Genomic DNA, 15,508 nt, shown 5'->3' with positions numbered 1-15,508 from the left:
CCGAGATCAGGCCTTGCCACCATCCCCACTGTGGTATCCAGGGAGGGGAACACTTTCTTGTTAATTTTCTCCTCTCCTGCTGGGAGTTTTCTCTGGAAGAGTTTTTGGGAGGTTTTGTGGGGTTTGGGTGGTTGGAATCTGCATTATTTGGTTGGGTGACTTGGTGGTGGTTGTTGTTGTTTTTTCTCACATTTACATATATGTGTATTATATCACATTCTGGTTTTAATTGTCTCTCTTTGGGATAATATAAGAAGCTTGCTGGTTTGGGTCTTGGTTTTTCCCCTCACCTCCTCTTCCCTTGGTGGGGGGTGGACTCTTTCTCTCTGTGTTGGGCAGTTGACATTTGGGAATTTGTAAATGTAACTATTTACAATAAATGTAATTATTGGTCAATCACTGTCCTTCAGTTGAAAAGTTTGGATTCCTTTAGCTGGATGTAAAAGAAGTTACACATTGACAACATCCAAGCTGTGCCAGTCCTTAACTCCAAACACTTCACTTCCAAGTCCCTCCCTCCCTTTCTGCCAAGCAGAACTAACCCACACAGGTTCAAAGGAAAGCAGAGAAATGGCTGATGTTGGAGAGAGAGAGAAATTATAATCCAGTTTGTGTGCAACCCCCATCATCATTCCTGGGTTAAAGGAAACTCCTTCCAGTTGCATTTCCTTCCTCCTCACATCAGAGCTGTCTCGGGTGGGGGAGCTGGGCTGTGCCTTCTATTAATTAACATCTTCATTTGCACAGTCATTTACTGTCTCCAAATATGAACTCAACTGGTAAGACTTGTCAAGTGTTTCACTTCTGCAGAACAGAGAAAAACACTTGGCAAAGCAGGGAACCCAAGAGCCCTTTTGTGCACCCTCTGCTGCCCCGCCGGGCACAGGAGGCAGAAAACCCACCCAGGGCTGGTTTCCACTCCAGGTTTGTTTGACAGTCCCTTGGCCCTCATCACAATCCTGCAGAATTCTGGGTTCCCAAGAAATCACAAGAAGGGAAATGCCCCAATCCATTGCCACAACTGGCAATCTGAATCTTCTCTATGAAACTATTAAATACCCTGAGTGTTTTGTGGTCAAACCCAAAGAACCAAACTCCAAGTCCTACTTGGTGGATGTATTTGGGACTAAACCAGCTCAGCACATGAGGGTTCTGCTTTTCTCAGCCACTGAAGGGCAAATGGCCAAAACAGAACCTGCATTTGCAGTCCCTGACATCAAGTACAAATGCTCCCATCCTCTCTAGTCCTTCCAACTGTGCAAAGCATTCACACACATTATTCTAATATTTTTTCACCTGACATCAAGTACAAATGCTCCCATCCTCTCCAGTCCTTCCAACTGTGCAAAGCATTCACACACAATATTCTAATATTTTTTCACCTTAATTCTTAAACCTGAAGTGCCAGTAATTACTGTGGTATCCCCAGTTTTAGCAAAACCACCCTGAAACTCTCAGCCAATCCCTCAGACCTCCAGCACCTGGAGGAGACCTTCCAGGTCTCCTGGTAGGACTTCCCTACACTGGAACAGGCTGTGTTATTCCAAAGCCCTAAATTGGATGATTCATTAATGTAATGAGGTTTGCACCCAACCAGAATGAACACAAAATCTGCCACAATTCTGCCCTGCTGAACCACAGCCCCAGAGCTCAGGAGCCTCCCTGCAAATCCTACACCAGCCTTCCTTGCAGACTTCCACAAAGCCTTTGGAGGGACCAGGAATTTGGGTTTAATACCAATACCCCAAGAAGCCTCTCCACACTTTAACTACAGGACTGTCACGGAGCTCCCAATGAGGACAGACCAGGTACTTGAAGAAAAGAAGATGTCTTAAAAGAAAAAGCCATTTCATTACAAACTGAAGTGTTGACAGCTGAAAGTGAAACAAATAGATTTGAAACATGAAAAAACACTATTTCTAAAGCTTTACAAACATTTCTCCAGCAGAATGAGTAGTTGCAGCTGAAGGGTTTGATGCCACCACCATTAAAAGTCACTTTCTGAACAGCCAGAACCTCTCAGAGCTTCACTCTCTTCTCCTTTTGTGATAAACTCACAGGCCCAGCCTGCAGAAAACACGGAGGATTAAGGAATAATTGAGCCAACAGAGCAGCTCCTGCTCCAGGTTGGATGTTCTCCATTTTTAAGGTAAAGGCAGGTTAGAAATGAGCCTACAGAAAGCAGGGTCCAGACTGCCAGACCAAAACAAACACAGCTCCCCACACCTTCCCCACCCTGGCACATTCCTGACAGAGCAGACAAGAACTGTTTTGTTTGCACCAACAGACCCATCACTTCAAAACCAGCACTAAAGCCTGCTGGGTTTATTCCAGCTCCAGACTTTACTGACAGACCCTTCTTCCACCTAAGAAGTGGAATAAAGACAAATATAAAATAAAGAGAAGCAACAGCTTAAACAAAGAGAGGCAATGAATATAATAGAAAATATAGAAAACCAAAGAGAGGAAATGCCTTCAAACAATCCCCACACACACTTGCACTGGGCTTTGCCAGGGCATCGTGTCCATCACTGGCCCTGGGAAGCAGAGCCCAGAACTGGGAAGAGTCTCACAAGGGAAAACTCCTCTCCCCTCCTCCAACACAGTTGTGTTTTCCTCTAAGAGACTGCCCAGCTCTACCAGCAGTGCCACCACTGCCCAATCCCATGGCACACCTAACCCAGGAACAGGCAGGATAATTCCAGCAGGGAAACAAACCAAGTGCTGCCAAATGCACAAAATATGGGGGAAAGCTGCAATTTATATTTTTTTTCCCTGTCACATCTCAGCTCACCACAATTCCAACCCCTTGCTGCCTTAGTTGCAGCAGCAAAGCTGAAGGGCAGACACACAAAGGCTTTTGCTTCAGGAAATCTTGCTTTTCTTCCCTTTTCCTGAAGTAGTTTAACAAAAAAAGATCACAGGTTCCAAAGCCACCCCAAAGAGTCTGTGCCCAACAACAGCAAATACCCACAGAGCAGTAACTGCCCCTGCCTCTGGCTGCTCATCAGAACAGGCACAATGTTTGGAGTTTGCTTTCCTACAGAAAATAAAGCTCCAAAACAACAACAAAAGGTGAAGAAAAATAAAAACATACACGCAGCTCCCAAGGACTGACTGCAGGATAATCCTGCAGGCTGCAGTTCCAGGTGGTCAGTTATGGTAAATAACAGTCACACCTGTCCCTACAGCCATCCCCAGTGCACAAGAAACTGGTGGTGTTCAGCTGCAAACAGGTGAGCTCTTTGCCACTGGCCCAGCTTGGGGGTGAGAAACACAGAGAGCAAACCAACAAACCCCAGCACACGAGGTGCTCTGCTGACATTTTGGTCCCTGTCCCACCCAGGGAATCCCCAAAACTCAAAGAGGGGCCCAGGGCAGTGGGAAGGGTGTTCCAAGTGTGCCAAAGCAAGAACAAGCTTTGCCAAATCCTTATCTCAGGTTGGCAGAGTCTTGTGTTTGGTGTAAACACCTTCCCGGGGTGTAGAAGGCAACTCCAAACACCCAGCTGGCGTTTCCTGCTCGACAGCACGACACAACCATGTGAGTTCCTCACAGGGATTGCTGCACTGCCAGCCACACTCCCCTCACCCAAGGCCTGAGGGCACAGCCAGCCCAGCCCAGCCCTCCCAAAGCCAGCAGGGCACCCTGCAAGTCACCCAACTGAGTCTGTGAGGCAGAAGGTCCGTGGAAGCAAAGAGGATGGTTTGTTTTCCCACCTCCCATTCCTGTTTCCAATCCACGCCACTTCTCCAGGTTGTGTCATCCCAACCATCTGATGCTGCTCATGCTGGTGCATCCCCCGATTTCTGATGGTGAGGAAACACTCCCAAGCAACTCCCCTGAAAACAAGGAGTATTTCCTGCCCCACACCTACCTCAGGTAACTAATAAGGTTTGGGAGAAAATGGCTTAAGTTCCAAAGTGATCCAGGGGCAGTATCCAACATCATTCCCCACTTCTCTCCAGCCATAGGAAAGGGATGGTCTACCTACAGTTCTTTCCAAGAAGTCAGAGCATTTTTTAAAGATATACAAATTGTTTAAGGCAAGAATAATTTACTTTGGTTTTCTCTGCATGGACAACAGCAGAGATGAAATCTTGTTTTAAAAGAATGGTGTTCCACCCACCAAGGGAGGATGCCCAGGCCAGGCAGAATCCTCACTGAGGAAGTCCAACAGGTCAGAGCAAAGAAAATGCTTTCAAGAACTACATCTTGTCTCACTGAAGGTTGGGAATTTAAAAACAAAAAATGTGTTATTGCCTCTGGGTAAGAAATTCCTTCAATAACCCTGTGCCTGGGCACTCAATTCAGGGATGTGCACTAAAAAGACATGAGGATTCACACAGGGAACTTCATTTCTGGACTGGAAAATACACCGAGGCCCAAACACTGGCTGGAAATGCAGGAGGATGAGCTGCAAGTCCTGCTGCTCCAGCCAGGATCAGATGCAGGTTATCTGCTGACATCCAACACCACACACAGGGAGCCTGCACCTTTTCTTCCCATTGCCTCAAGGGAGGGACTTGTCAGGTGGTAAAAACCAGGCAGCAGCCAGTACTTTTATTGTTTCATTAACTGAGCAGTGTGAGGGACATTATTGAAGGTTTATCACCCACACCAGCAGCACAAGAGTGTCTGAAGAGCAGCCCTTTCATCCACCAGCAGCAACAGCCCCAACAGCCTGAGGAGTGCTGGTTAAAAAGGGTATTTCTCCATCTCCAGGACCTGCCTGGAGAATCCAAGTTATTCTGGATGTTTATGATAACCAGAAGCTGTGAATAAGCTCCAGAACACATTCAAAGATCTGCCAGCACAACAAGAAGCATCTGGCTTGGTCCCACACCACACTCAGTGCCCAAAGCTGCACAACAGGTCCTGCCCAGCTCTCCAACCACTGAAGGGTGGGGGGTAGAGAAGAACAACAAAATCACCTCAAACATCAGTCAAAAGATGGAAGAAAAAAGTAAGGAAAAGGAGAAAGAAGAAACTAAATGGGAGGTCACCCATTTATAAACAGTAATTTAAGAGTGACAGTAGATTTCTGCTATTAGAAACATAGTGATTAGCTGGAGTGATCTTTTAGTAATTAAGAGTCATTATTACAGAAGAAAGCAAGTCCCTTCAAACATGAAGGACATCAATGGAAATTTCCCCTTACGAAAAACAAAACTGCTATTCCAGGAATTGCACAATGCACTTCCAAAAAGACAGGTAAAAAAAAAAAAAAAACACATTCTTTTTTCTGGTAAAAGCAACCAGGAATCATTGGATGAGTATGGAAATGATCCTGAATTGAGCTCAGCAAACCTCCAACACCCAGCTGAAAAAGCACAGCTCCTGCATGTAAGAACAGCCTCTTTAATCCAATTTTCCAGAGGAGGAAGCTATACCTGAGCTGGGGGAGCTCCCCACACTCACACAGACTTAACTCTTGGCTCCTTGGCCACTTAAGATCTGTGAAAACGGGAAATCCTGAAGGTCAAAATACTCCCTTCTTTTATGAAGGCAAATTGTCCAGCCCTGAATTCTACCTCTAAGCCTCCCACCAGGAAGCTCTGGGGGCTAAACCATAAAAATTGGAATCAGCCCCCCAAAAAGCTGCAGGAGGGAGTGACCCACCCAGCAGTGGGAGCTGGAGCTCCTGGAGGACAGGCTGTGCCTCCCTGGGCTGGGCTGAGGGCTCTGTCATTCAAACCAGAGGGAGGCAAAGCACAGAGAACAGGCATAAATATGGAAATGCCTCCAGCCTTAAGGAGGCTGCTGGTTTTCCTAATGAAAAACTGCTCTGTCTGCTGGAGTGGGACCCACAGGGGGCTGGGAGGGAACCAAAGGAACAGGTACAAACATTCTCTGCCTCCCGTCACCCACGGCAGGAGCTGGAGGAGCTCCTGATCAAAGGAACCCTCTGTTGACACAGTGGATCAGTGCTCACAAAGAACATGTTGCAACTGGATGAGCAAATCCATACATTGGTCCAGCTGGCAATAAAAATAGATTTGAAACCATTAACAATGAGTCAGCAAGATGAGGTCCTTACCCTGGAAATGCCAAAACAGCCTGGCCAGTCCTGCTGGAGGTGCCTCCACAGATCAGATTCCTTAAGCTGGAGCTCTGCAGCCATGACTTTCACCAAGTAACCTTTTCCTTGCCATGCCAGCCCAGACAGTCACCCCAAAGCTGGAGCTGGGTGTCTGTTACCTTTGCCTGCTCACACACAAGGCATTTCCTTGACAATTATATGGTTGGGTATCTGTTCACAGAATAAACATTATGACCCTTGAACCAACCAAGCTGAATGATGAAGCCCCTTTTCCAACCCTGAGGATTGGAGGATTCCAAGCTCAGGTTCCAGGCCCTGTCTGGGAAGAGATCCCAAAAACTGTAGCAGTTCAGTGTGAAGCTCCTGGACAGGAGCTCCTGCCATTTCCCACCACAATCCTTCTGTATTCAGCTCATGTAACCACTTACCAACTGTATCATAACCACCAAACTCAGAGTTCCACACTAAACCAGTCCAAGGAACATTTTCCTTCTGGCAAGCAGTAGCTGCTCCCATCTGCTGTGCTGGTACAACCTGACTGCCCCCAAAGGCAGAAAGCTTTAGGAATGTCAGAGCAACGCTCTTTCCTACCTGAACACTTTTAAATTCAAACTCAGAGTTCCAGCCCCCAGTGCAGATCCCTCCCTCTCATCCCACACCAGTCACACCACCACGGTGTCAGTGATGTCTGTCACCGGTTTCAAGAAAACCACAGCGATAAAAGTAACAAAATGCAGTGAAGAGTGACAGGATGTTGCAAAAGCAAACAGAGAGGCAGTCCCAGCCCCCTGAACTGGCTGCTGGGAACTCTGGAATGTTTCATACAATCCCTGTGCCTTCAAGGTTGTCCTGTGCTTTTGGCAATGCCTGTGGTATTTGGCTGTGCTGTCACAGGTGGGAAACACCTTCCAAAAGCACCGACACAACACACAAACCCCGGGACAGGGCAGGCCATGCCCCTTCCAGACCACCAGGGAAGGAGATTCCCTACAGGGAATTTCCCCTGGAAGGAGATTCAGCCCCACTGTCGATCACACACCCAAAGCACCAACTCGGTGTCTGAACACAAACCCGGGGGCTGTTTTGCTTTCCGATGTTAAATGCAGGATCCCACCAGCGGGGCAGAGCCACTGGGGCACTCACTGCAGGAGGGATTTGTGGCAGAGGCTGCCGAGCCCTTCGTGGGTCTCCGCCGTGTCTGATTTAAAGCCAGGCACATTTTCCCTTAATCCCTAACGAAAGTTTTACGGCTCTCCAGGGACCTTCCCCACCAGGTGATCTCCATCATTACCCTACTATTAAATCAGGTTCCTGACACTGCAGTAATCTCCAGATCGGGGCTGGGAGACTCCAGGTTTTTTCAGCCACGCTCCAGCTTAATTGTCCCTGGAGGATTCTCTCCCAGATGGGAATTATTTCCTGCGCTCCCACCATTTCCAGGGCAGGGCTGCAGAAATCCCAGCGCAGACAATCCCAGCCCACAAAACAAGGAGCCCTCCACAAACAAACCGCTCCCACCTGAGGCTGAGAGGGAAGACAACGATCTCCAGCTCTTTGGCAGGGGGTCATTGCCAGATAAATTTAGTTTCTATTAGGAATGCTCTTAGGCTGGACTAAGCCTTTCTGGCTGCCAGGAGAGCCAGTTCTATGCAATAACCTGCAGTGGCACAGACACTGCTCAAAGAGCTTCCTGAACTCACCGTGGCCTGTTAGAATGTGACAAATAACGTGGTATAATCAGAATAGAACAACTTCTACAGCAATCAGGAGTAACCTGAAAGGTTGTCTCTTCTACAAAAAAATTTTAAAAAAATCAGGAGTAACCTGAAAGATTGTTTCTTCCTATAAAAAAAAAAAGAAAAAAATGAAAAAAAAAGAAAAAAGAAAAAAGAAAAAAAAAAGAAAAAAGAAAAAAAGAAAAAAAAAGAAAAAGAAAAAAGAAAAAAAAAAGAAAAAGGAAAAAAAGAAAAAAGAAAAAAAAAGAAAAAAGAAAAAAAAAGAAAAAAAGAAAAAAGAAAACAGAAAAAAAAGAAAACAGAAAAAAAAGAAAAAAGAAAAAAGAAAAAAGAAAACAGAAAAAAAAGGAAAAAAGAAAAAGAAAAAAGGAAAAAAGGAAAAAAGAAAGAAAAAAAGAAAAAAGAAAAAAAGAAAAAAAAGAAATCAAAATCAGGAGTAACCTGAAAGGTTGTCTCTTCCTACAAAAAAATTTTAAAAAAATCAGGAGTAACCTGAAAGATTGTCTCTTCCTACAAAAAAATTTTTAAAAAATTAAAAAAAAAAAATCAGGAGTAACCTGATTGTCTCTTCCTACAAAAAAAAATTAAAAAAAAAAATCAGGAGTAACCTGAAAGATTATCTCTTCCTACCAAAAAAAAAAAAAGAAAAAAATGAAAAAATGAAAAAAAAGAAAAAAAGAAAAAAGAAAAAAAAGGAAAAAAGGAAAAAAGGAAAAAAGGAAAAAAAGGAAAAAAGGAAAAAAGGAAAAAAGGAAAAAAGGAAAAAAGGAAAAAAGGAAAAAAGGAAAAAAGGAAAAAAGGAAAAAAGGAAAAAAGGAAAAAAGGAAAAAAGGAAAAAAGGAAGAAAAAAAGAAAAAAGGAAAAAAGAAAAAAGAAAAAAGAAAAAAGAAAAAAGAAAAAAGAAAAAAGAAAAAAGAAAAAAGAAATCAAAATCAGGAGTAAGCTGAAAGATTGTCTCTTCCTACCAAAAAAAAGGACAGGACCAAGAAGTTTCCACTTCTGGAAGCCACAAACACACATTTATTTCCCCCTCCCTTAATGGTTTAAAAAAAATGCTTTAAAACATACAATTAACACGAAATAAATTGTAACAAACCCTCTGATTTGGGATTTGCACACAGAGAATCTGTAAAATGAGAACCTTTCAGCCACCCTTTCTCAGCAGAACACCAGAGAAAGACCCCGAGTTACTTCCTGAGTATCTCAAATACCTGCATGGAGCACATGGAGCTTTTGTGAGTCACCTTTGAGGGAAAGCTGGAGAAGAAGGCACCTGGAATTCAGGGAATGTGCCTGCACAGAGAGGCAGCTCCCAGGAGCAGCTCCAGCCTCTCAGCAGCAAGGCCCACATTCCTCACCCAGGGTTTGTCTTTGCTTGCATCAGTTCTTTAAATCCCTACAGCACCAACGGGCATTACTGACTATTCCTCTGTGTTACTCAAGCACTGCTGGATTAAAACAAATTATTGCCATAATAGATGCAGGTTTTCCTCCTAGATTTAAAAGAAAAAATCTTTATTTCTTGCAAAGAGATTTATTCCCCACATGCCATAAGTTACCACCCAGTGCTGAAGAGTTAGTTAAGAGGGACAGGAGCACAAGTGCTGTGGGGAGAGGCTGAGGGAGCTGGGGGTGTTCAGCCTGGAGAAGAGGAGGCTCAGAGGTGACCTCAGCACTGTCTGGAACTGCCTGAAGGGAAGTTCTGGCCAGGTGGGGGTTGGTCTCTTCTCCCAGGCACTCAGCAATAGGACAAGAGGGCACGATGGGCTCAAGCTCTGCCAGGGGAAATTGAAGTGGGAGAGCAGAAAGAAATTCTTTACAGAGAGAGTGCTCAGGGATTGGAATGGGCTGCCCAGAGAGGGGGTGGATTCCCCATCCCTGGAGGTTTTTCAGCTGAGCTTGGCCGTGGCACTGAGTGCCATGATCTGGTAAAGGGACTGGAGTTGGACCAAGGGTTGGACTTGATGATCTCAGAGGTCTTTTCCAACCCAATCCAGTCTGTGATTCTGTGGATGTGGCACTGAGTGAGAATCCACCATGTCTTGATCCAATCCCACTGTGATCACCAGCCCAGGGCACGGAGTGAGAATCCACCATGTCTTGATCCAACCCCACTGTGATCACCAGCCCAGGGCACTGAGTGCCCTGGGCTGGTGATCACAGTGGGGTTGGATCAAGGGTTGGACTTGCTGATCTCGGAGGTCTTTTCCAAGCCAATCCATTCTATGATTTGTCAGGAGTTCAGGCCATGCCTGAGGTGCATCCTCCCACTGTGCCTCTGGCTGCACATGTCATTCCAAACTGTTTTCTTTATCCTCACTGAATGCTGAAGAAAAGCAGGAAGATCTGCTTCCTCCCCTGTTATTCTGTCATCTTCTTGCATTTGGACACAGTGGGAGAAGCCAGAGGGTTGGGAGGCAGGAGGGGCTGCACTTCCTCCTTTCCCTCTCTCTGTGCCCGGGATTGGCATTCAGGCTGTGCCTGCTGTTCTCCTTCCAGCCTGTGCTGTTGCTTGGGATGGAATTCCTGTGATTCCTGACAGTCCCACTGGTTCAGGAGTGCTGGGAGCAGCAGGCAGAGGAGTGATCCGTGTCCCATTCCCTGCCTGACCCAGGATCCTGAATCTGCCTGGCTGGGAACGGGGCTGAGCTCTCCGTGGGAGCTCAGGGGGCTGAGCTCTCCCTGCACAGGGAGGGTTTGATGGGACAGGCACCTCTCAGTGCCAGCATTTCCACCTCTGGCTGCACTGCCAGCACTGCAGTTCTGTTCCTCCAGCTACTGATTCATAATGAAACATGTTTTAAAACTGACCTACCTCAATATGGGATTTAAAATGTTAATTCTCTCAGGCTCGTGGTGGGACTCTTGGGGCTGGTCCTGTGCAGGGTTCAGGGTTCCCTCAGTGCTCACTGTGGGTCCCTTCCAACAGCATATTCTGTGCTATCCTGGGAATAAAGAATTCCAGAGTGCTGCAAACATGGGAATGCTGTTTCCTGGGGCTGGAGCCCAAAACCCTGTTCTGTAACATATAAAAGGGTACTAATTCTCCTTACACCCACTGCATGCTGGAAAAACATTTCAGATGTGCAGATTCTTTGGTGAAATATAGTAAAAAATGGAATGCATAAAGAAAATATCTTAATATTGTTTAAACTTTTAATTCATTTTGATGACTTTCTGCTCTATGACTGCTTAAAAAGAACTGTGTGCTTTGGCTTCCTGACATAATTCCTATACATGGGTTGAAGACCTTATGAAATAAATGCAGAATGATCAGCTTTTCCTTTTTCTTGTCTTTATTTTTTGGGTTTTTTTTTAAAGGACTCTGCAGATGCTACTCTGCTTGATAGAATGTTTTTTTTCAGTTTATTGACACAGTGGGAATTTTTGGCTCCATCTCTTATTTCTGTGATAGCAATTAAGACTAATTGTTAGTAGTATTAAATTATTATTCTCAGTGGACCAGTATTAGAAGGGAATGGGATATTTGACCAGTGTATTTCGTGGGTATTTGTTATCAGCAGAATTATTTCTTTTGGAAAAGGCTTTCTCTGAATGATAAATTATTATTTCTCATACCTGATGTTTTATCTTGTCTCCTGATTTTCCTGTTCTCCCTCCCTTCCTCCCTTGCCCCCTCCCCAGTGTTGTTCTTTGCTGCTGGCCCTGGGTTACAGCCAGTTCACCAACCCTGGCACCACATCTCTCAAAAGGGAATTTTGCTTCAAAGTCTGAAAGAAAACATTAATGTTTCCCTGTAAATTTTACTTTTTTTTTTTTTAAGTGAGAGTTGTGAGCTGCTAATTCCAGTTTTCCCTCTCTTGGGGCATCAGCCCAGGGATTGGTTACTTTTCAGGGAAATGAGATTCAATTATGTACTGGTGTCACCCTGCTGTTCTAGTCAGGATCCACATTTAATATGATTCTTAATTAAAACTGTTGGAGATACCAGAATAACAGTCAGTGATGATGTCATCTGTCTCCTGTGCTGCATCCCAGAAAATAGGACAAATGGGGGGGGGGGGGGAAAGTTGATGGTTTGGATGTATTTGACTGTGTAATCTCATATTCTGAAGTGTCCTCTCATTTGCAGCTAATTAATAGTAAAGTTTTAGTGCTTAGAATCACAGAATCATAGAATGGATTGGGTTGGAAAAGACCTCCCAGATCATCAAGTCCAACCCTTGATCCAACCCTACTGTGATCACCAGCCCAGGGCACGGAGTGCCCTGGGCTGGTGATCACAGTGGGATTGGATCAAGACATGGTGGATTCTCACTCAGTGCCACATCCATAGAATCACAGACTGGACTGGGTTGGAAAAGACCTCTGAGATCATCAAGTCCAACCCTTGGGCCAACTCCAGTCCCTTTACCAGATCATGGCACTCAGTGCCACGGCCAAACTCAGCTGAAAAACCTCCAGGGATGGGGAATCCACCCCCTCTCTGGGCAGCCCATTCCAATCCCTGAGCACTCTCTCTGCAAAGAATTTCTTTCTAATATCCAACCTAAACCTCCCCTGGCAGAGCTTAAGGTCATGTGCTCTTGTCTTACTGACAGTTGTATGGGAGAAGAGACCAACCCCCACCTGGCTACAACCTCCTGTCAGGGAGTTGTAGAGAGTGATGAGCTCTGCCCTGAGCCTCCTCTTCTCCAGGCTGAACACCCCCAGCTCCCTCAGTCTCTCCCCACAGCACTTGTGCTCCAGTCCCCTCACCAGCATTATCACAGAATCACAGAATGGATTGGGTTGGAAAAGACCTCTGAGATCATCAAGTCCAACCCTTGGTCCAACTCCAGCCCCTTTACCAGATCATGGCACTCAGTGCCACGGCCAAGCTCAGCTGAAAAACCTCCAGGGATGGGGAATCCACCCCCTCTCTGGGCAGCCCATTCCAATCCCTGAGCACTCTCTCTGCAAAGGATTTTTTTCTGCTCTCCCACTTCAATTTCCCCTGGCAGAGCTTGAGCCCATCGTGCCCCCTTGGCCTATTGCTGATCAAAGCTGCTCCAAACCCCCAGAACTCAGGCTGCCCTGTCCTTCCATCTCCCAGAGCTTGTCCAGGCCACAAAACTGCATTTTTCTATGTATTAGCTGCAGTGTTACCTATAGGCTCAAGCATGCAGTGAGTTAGAAAGCTATATATATATATATATATATATTCCCTATGCAATATTTTCCTGGCCCACATACACAGAGCACAGACAGGGCCTACAGAAACATCCCCCAGTCCCTCTGGCACGTGCTGAGGACACACACTGGGACACTTGCTCAGTGGGAAGGGGATATTTCTTCTCCCAGTGCCATCAACCTGACACCCCGAGCCTCTCCCACTACCTCATCCTTCAGACACCATTTTTCTCACTGACTCCAGTTCACTATTCCCACAATAACCCCTGCCCTGCATGGAAACAAACTGCTTGATGGAATGAGGGGGTTTATAAGCCAAGTTTCAGCCACACCTATGATTTAAAATGCATGAAAACCATTGCAAGGAAACTCCAAGAATGATACTGATTTCACTTGGCTTCAGCCACAAGAACAGCCAGGACTGAGAGAGCTGCCCAAGAGAACTCTGCTGGCAAAGCTCAGACTTCCCTGGCAATCCTGAGCAGGGAGCCCAGCAGAGGTGAGGTGTTCCTGCAGCACTGACTGCACAGACAGCACTCCCTCCCTTTTCCAAGCCTGTCTCCCCCCAGTTCCCAGCCCACTCTCCAGGCACAGGGAGGAAGCTGCTCCAGTCACTGCTCCCTTTCATCCTTACTGCCCAAACTCTTGCCCCACCTCATTAATGCACTCATCCAAATCCCACCCTGAATAGGAATTTGCATATACACAAGCCTTTGGCAGCTCATTAATGTCCTTTGAATGACTCTCACATGTTCATTAATTTATACTCTGCCTGTCCCTTTTACCTTCACAGGCCAAAGGCTCAGGGCTGGGGGATTGTTTAGGGTCTGACAACAACATAAAGCATTTTCTGGGTTTAGTATGAAGAGTCTTCACCTTTGTGCCTCCTGATACACTCACTGGGTAACAACACAGAGCTTCCACTCCAGGGATGGATGTTGGGAGTGTTGTTTTGCTTCCCAACATTGCTCAGCTCCTCTGCTACAAACAATAATATTGGGGGGAAAATAAAAATGAATCGAGAGATCAGTCCCGTGTGGGCCCAGGGAGTCAATGCAGCCAATCAACTATTTACTCAAGCCCTTTATCAAACTCTGTGAAAAACAAAGACATTTGACAGAGGTTTTCTAGTGAACTGAAGAGAGGAAACAAGTCCCAACACATCTCTGCTTCCCCTTAACACAGCCTGGCACCGCCTCCGAGTCCTCCGTGTGTTTAAAAACAACAGAATCCCCCAGGTCAGAGGCAATCTGCAAACCCAGGCTGCACACACCGGTGTTCTTGCAGCAGGAACCACTTCTTAAAGAAAACAAACCCGGGCCACGGCTCCTTAGTTGCTATTCAAAGTTCTTGTGTTACCAACCAAGAGCAAACAATAGGGGAGGGCCGTGCTGGAGCTCTGGGCTGGCATGGGCAGCTTAACCTGTTCCTTGACAGCCCAGACAAGCAGGGGAGCAGCAGGACGGCCAAGGTGCTGCTGCTGGGACTGGTGGGAGGATGGAGGGGAGGTGGGAGAGCTCAGGGATGCTGCAGTTCCACCAAGGGATGGCTGTGGGAGAGGCAGAAGAGCAGCCAGGCCGAGCTGCCCACACACTGAGAGGGGCTCGGGGTGACCTTTGCCATCCTGGGCAACTCCTGGACCCAGAATAAACACCCAGCTGGAAACACGGGCTGAGCAGCAAACACACAAATCAGTGCGAGAAATCATCAGGAAGGGAACAGAGAGCAAAGAAGGAATCACTGCAGGCTCTATAAACCCCTGCTTCACCCAGCTCTCCAACTGCACTGGGTTGGGCAGTCTCACCTTAAAAAAAAACCATATATAGAAATATATATACACATATTAGAAGTGGAAATGTCCACCAAAGGGGCAGGGGCAACGACTCCACCAAAAAGGGGCGGGGGCAACGACTCCACCAAAAAGGGGCGGGGGCAACGACTCCACCAAAAAGGGGCGGGGGCAACGACTCCACCAAAAAGGGGCGGGGGCAACGACTCCACCAAAAAGGGGCGGGGGCAACGACTCCACCAAAAAGGGGCGGGGGCAACGACTCCACCAAAAAGGGGCGGGGGCAACGACTCCACCAAAAAGGGGCGGGGGCAACGACTCCACCAAAAAGGGGCGGGGGCAACGACTCCACCAAAAAGGGGCGGGGGCAACGACTCCACCAAAAAGGGGCGGGGGCAACGACTCCACCAAAAAGGGGCGGGGGCAACGACTCCACCAAAAAGGGGCGGGGGCAACGACTCCACCAAAAAGGGGCGGGGGCAACGACTCCACCAAAAAGGGGCGGGGGCAACGACTCCACCAAAAAGGGGCGGGGGCAACGACTCCACCAAAAAGGGGCGGGGGCAACGACTCCACCAAAAAGGGGCGGGGGCAACGACTCCACCAAAAAGGGGCGGGGGCAACGACTCCACCAAAGGATGGGCACAACTCCACCACACTTCCCTAACGAATAAACAGCCAAAGCCAAAACTTTCCAACCTAAAAATAGAAGACATGGGGACAAATATGATGCAATCTATAAAACCACGAGCAGCACAAGGAGCCTGGCCAGGGATCAACTGTTCAGCCTCCTCCATCCTGCAGTAG

At 46.8% G+C, this 15,508-nt stretch overlaps 1 protein-coding gene across 2 annotated transcripts in view; it reads right to left on the bottom strand.

Moving 5' to 3' along the window:
* PIAS1 (protein inhibitor of activated STAT 1) overlaps window positions 1-15,508 on the bottom strand; it is a 73,475-nt gene that overhangs the window by 46,312 nt on the left and 11,655 nt on the right. The window lies entirely within an intron of this gene.

The sequence above is a fragment of the Pithys albifrons genome, chromosome 13, assembly GCF_047495875.1.
Source record: "Pithys albifrons albifrons isolate INPA30051 chromosome 13, PitAlb_v1, whole genome shotgun sequence".
In the NCBI taxonomy this organism is placed as follows: Eukaryota; Metazoa; Chordata; class Aves; order Passeriformes; family Thamnophilidae; genus Pithys; species Pithys albifrons.
The sequence above is the reverse complement of the archived record's forward strand: the minus strand, read 5'-3'. Positions and strand labels throughout refer to the sequence as shown.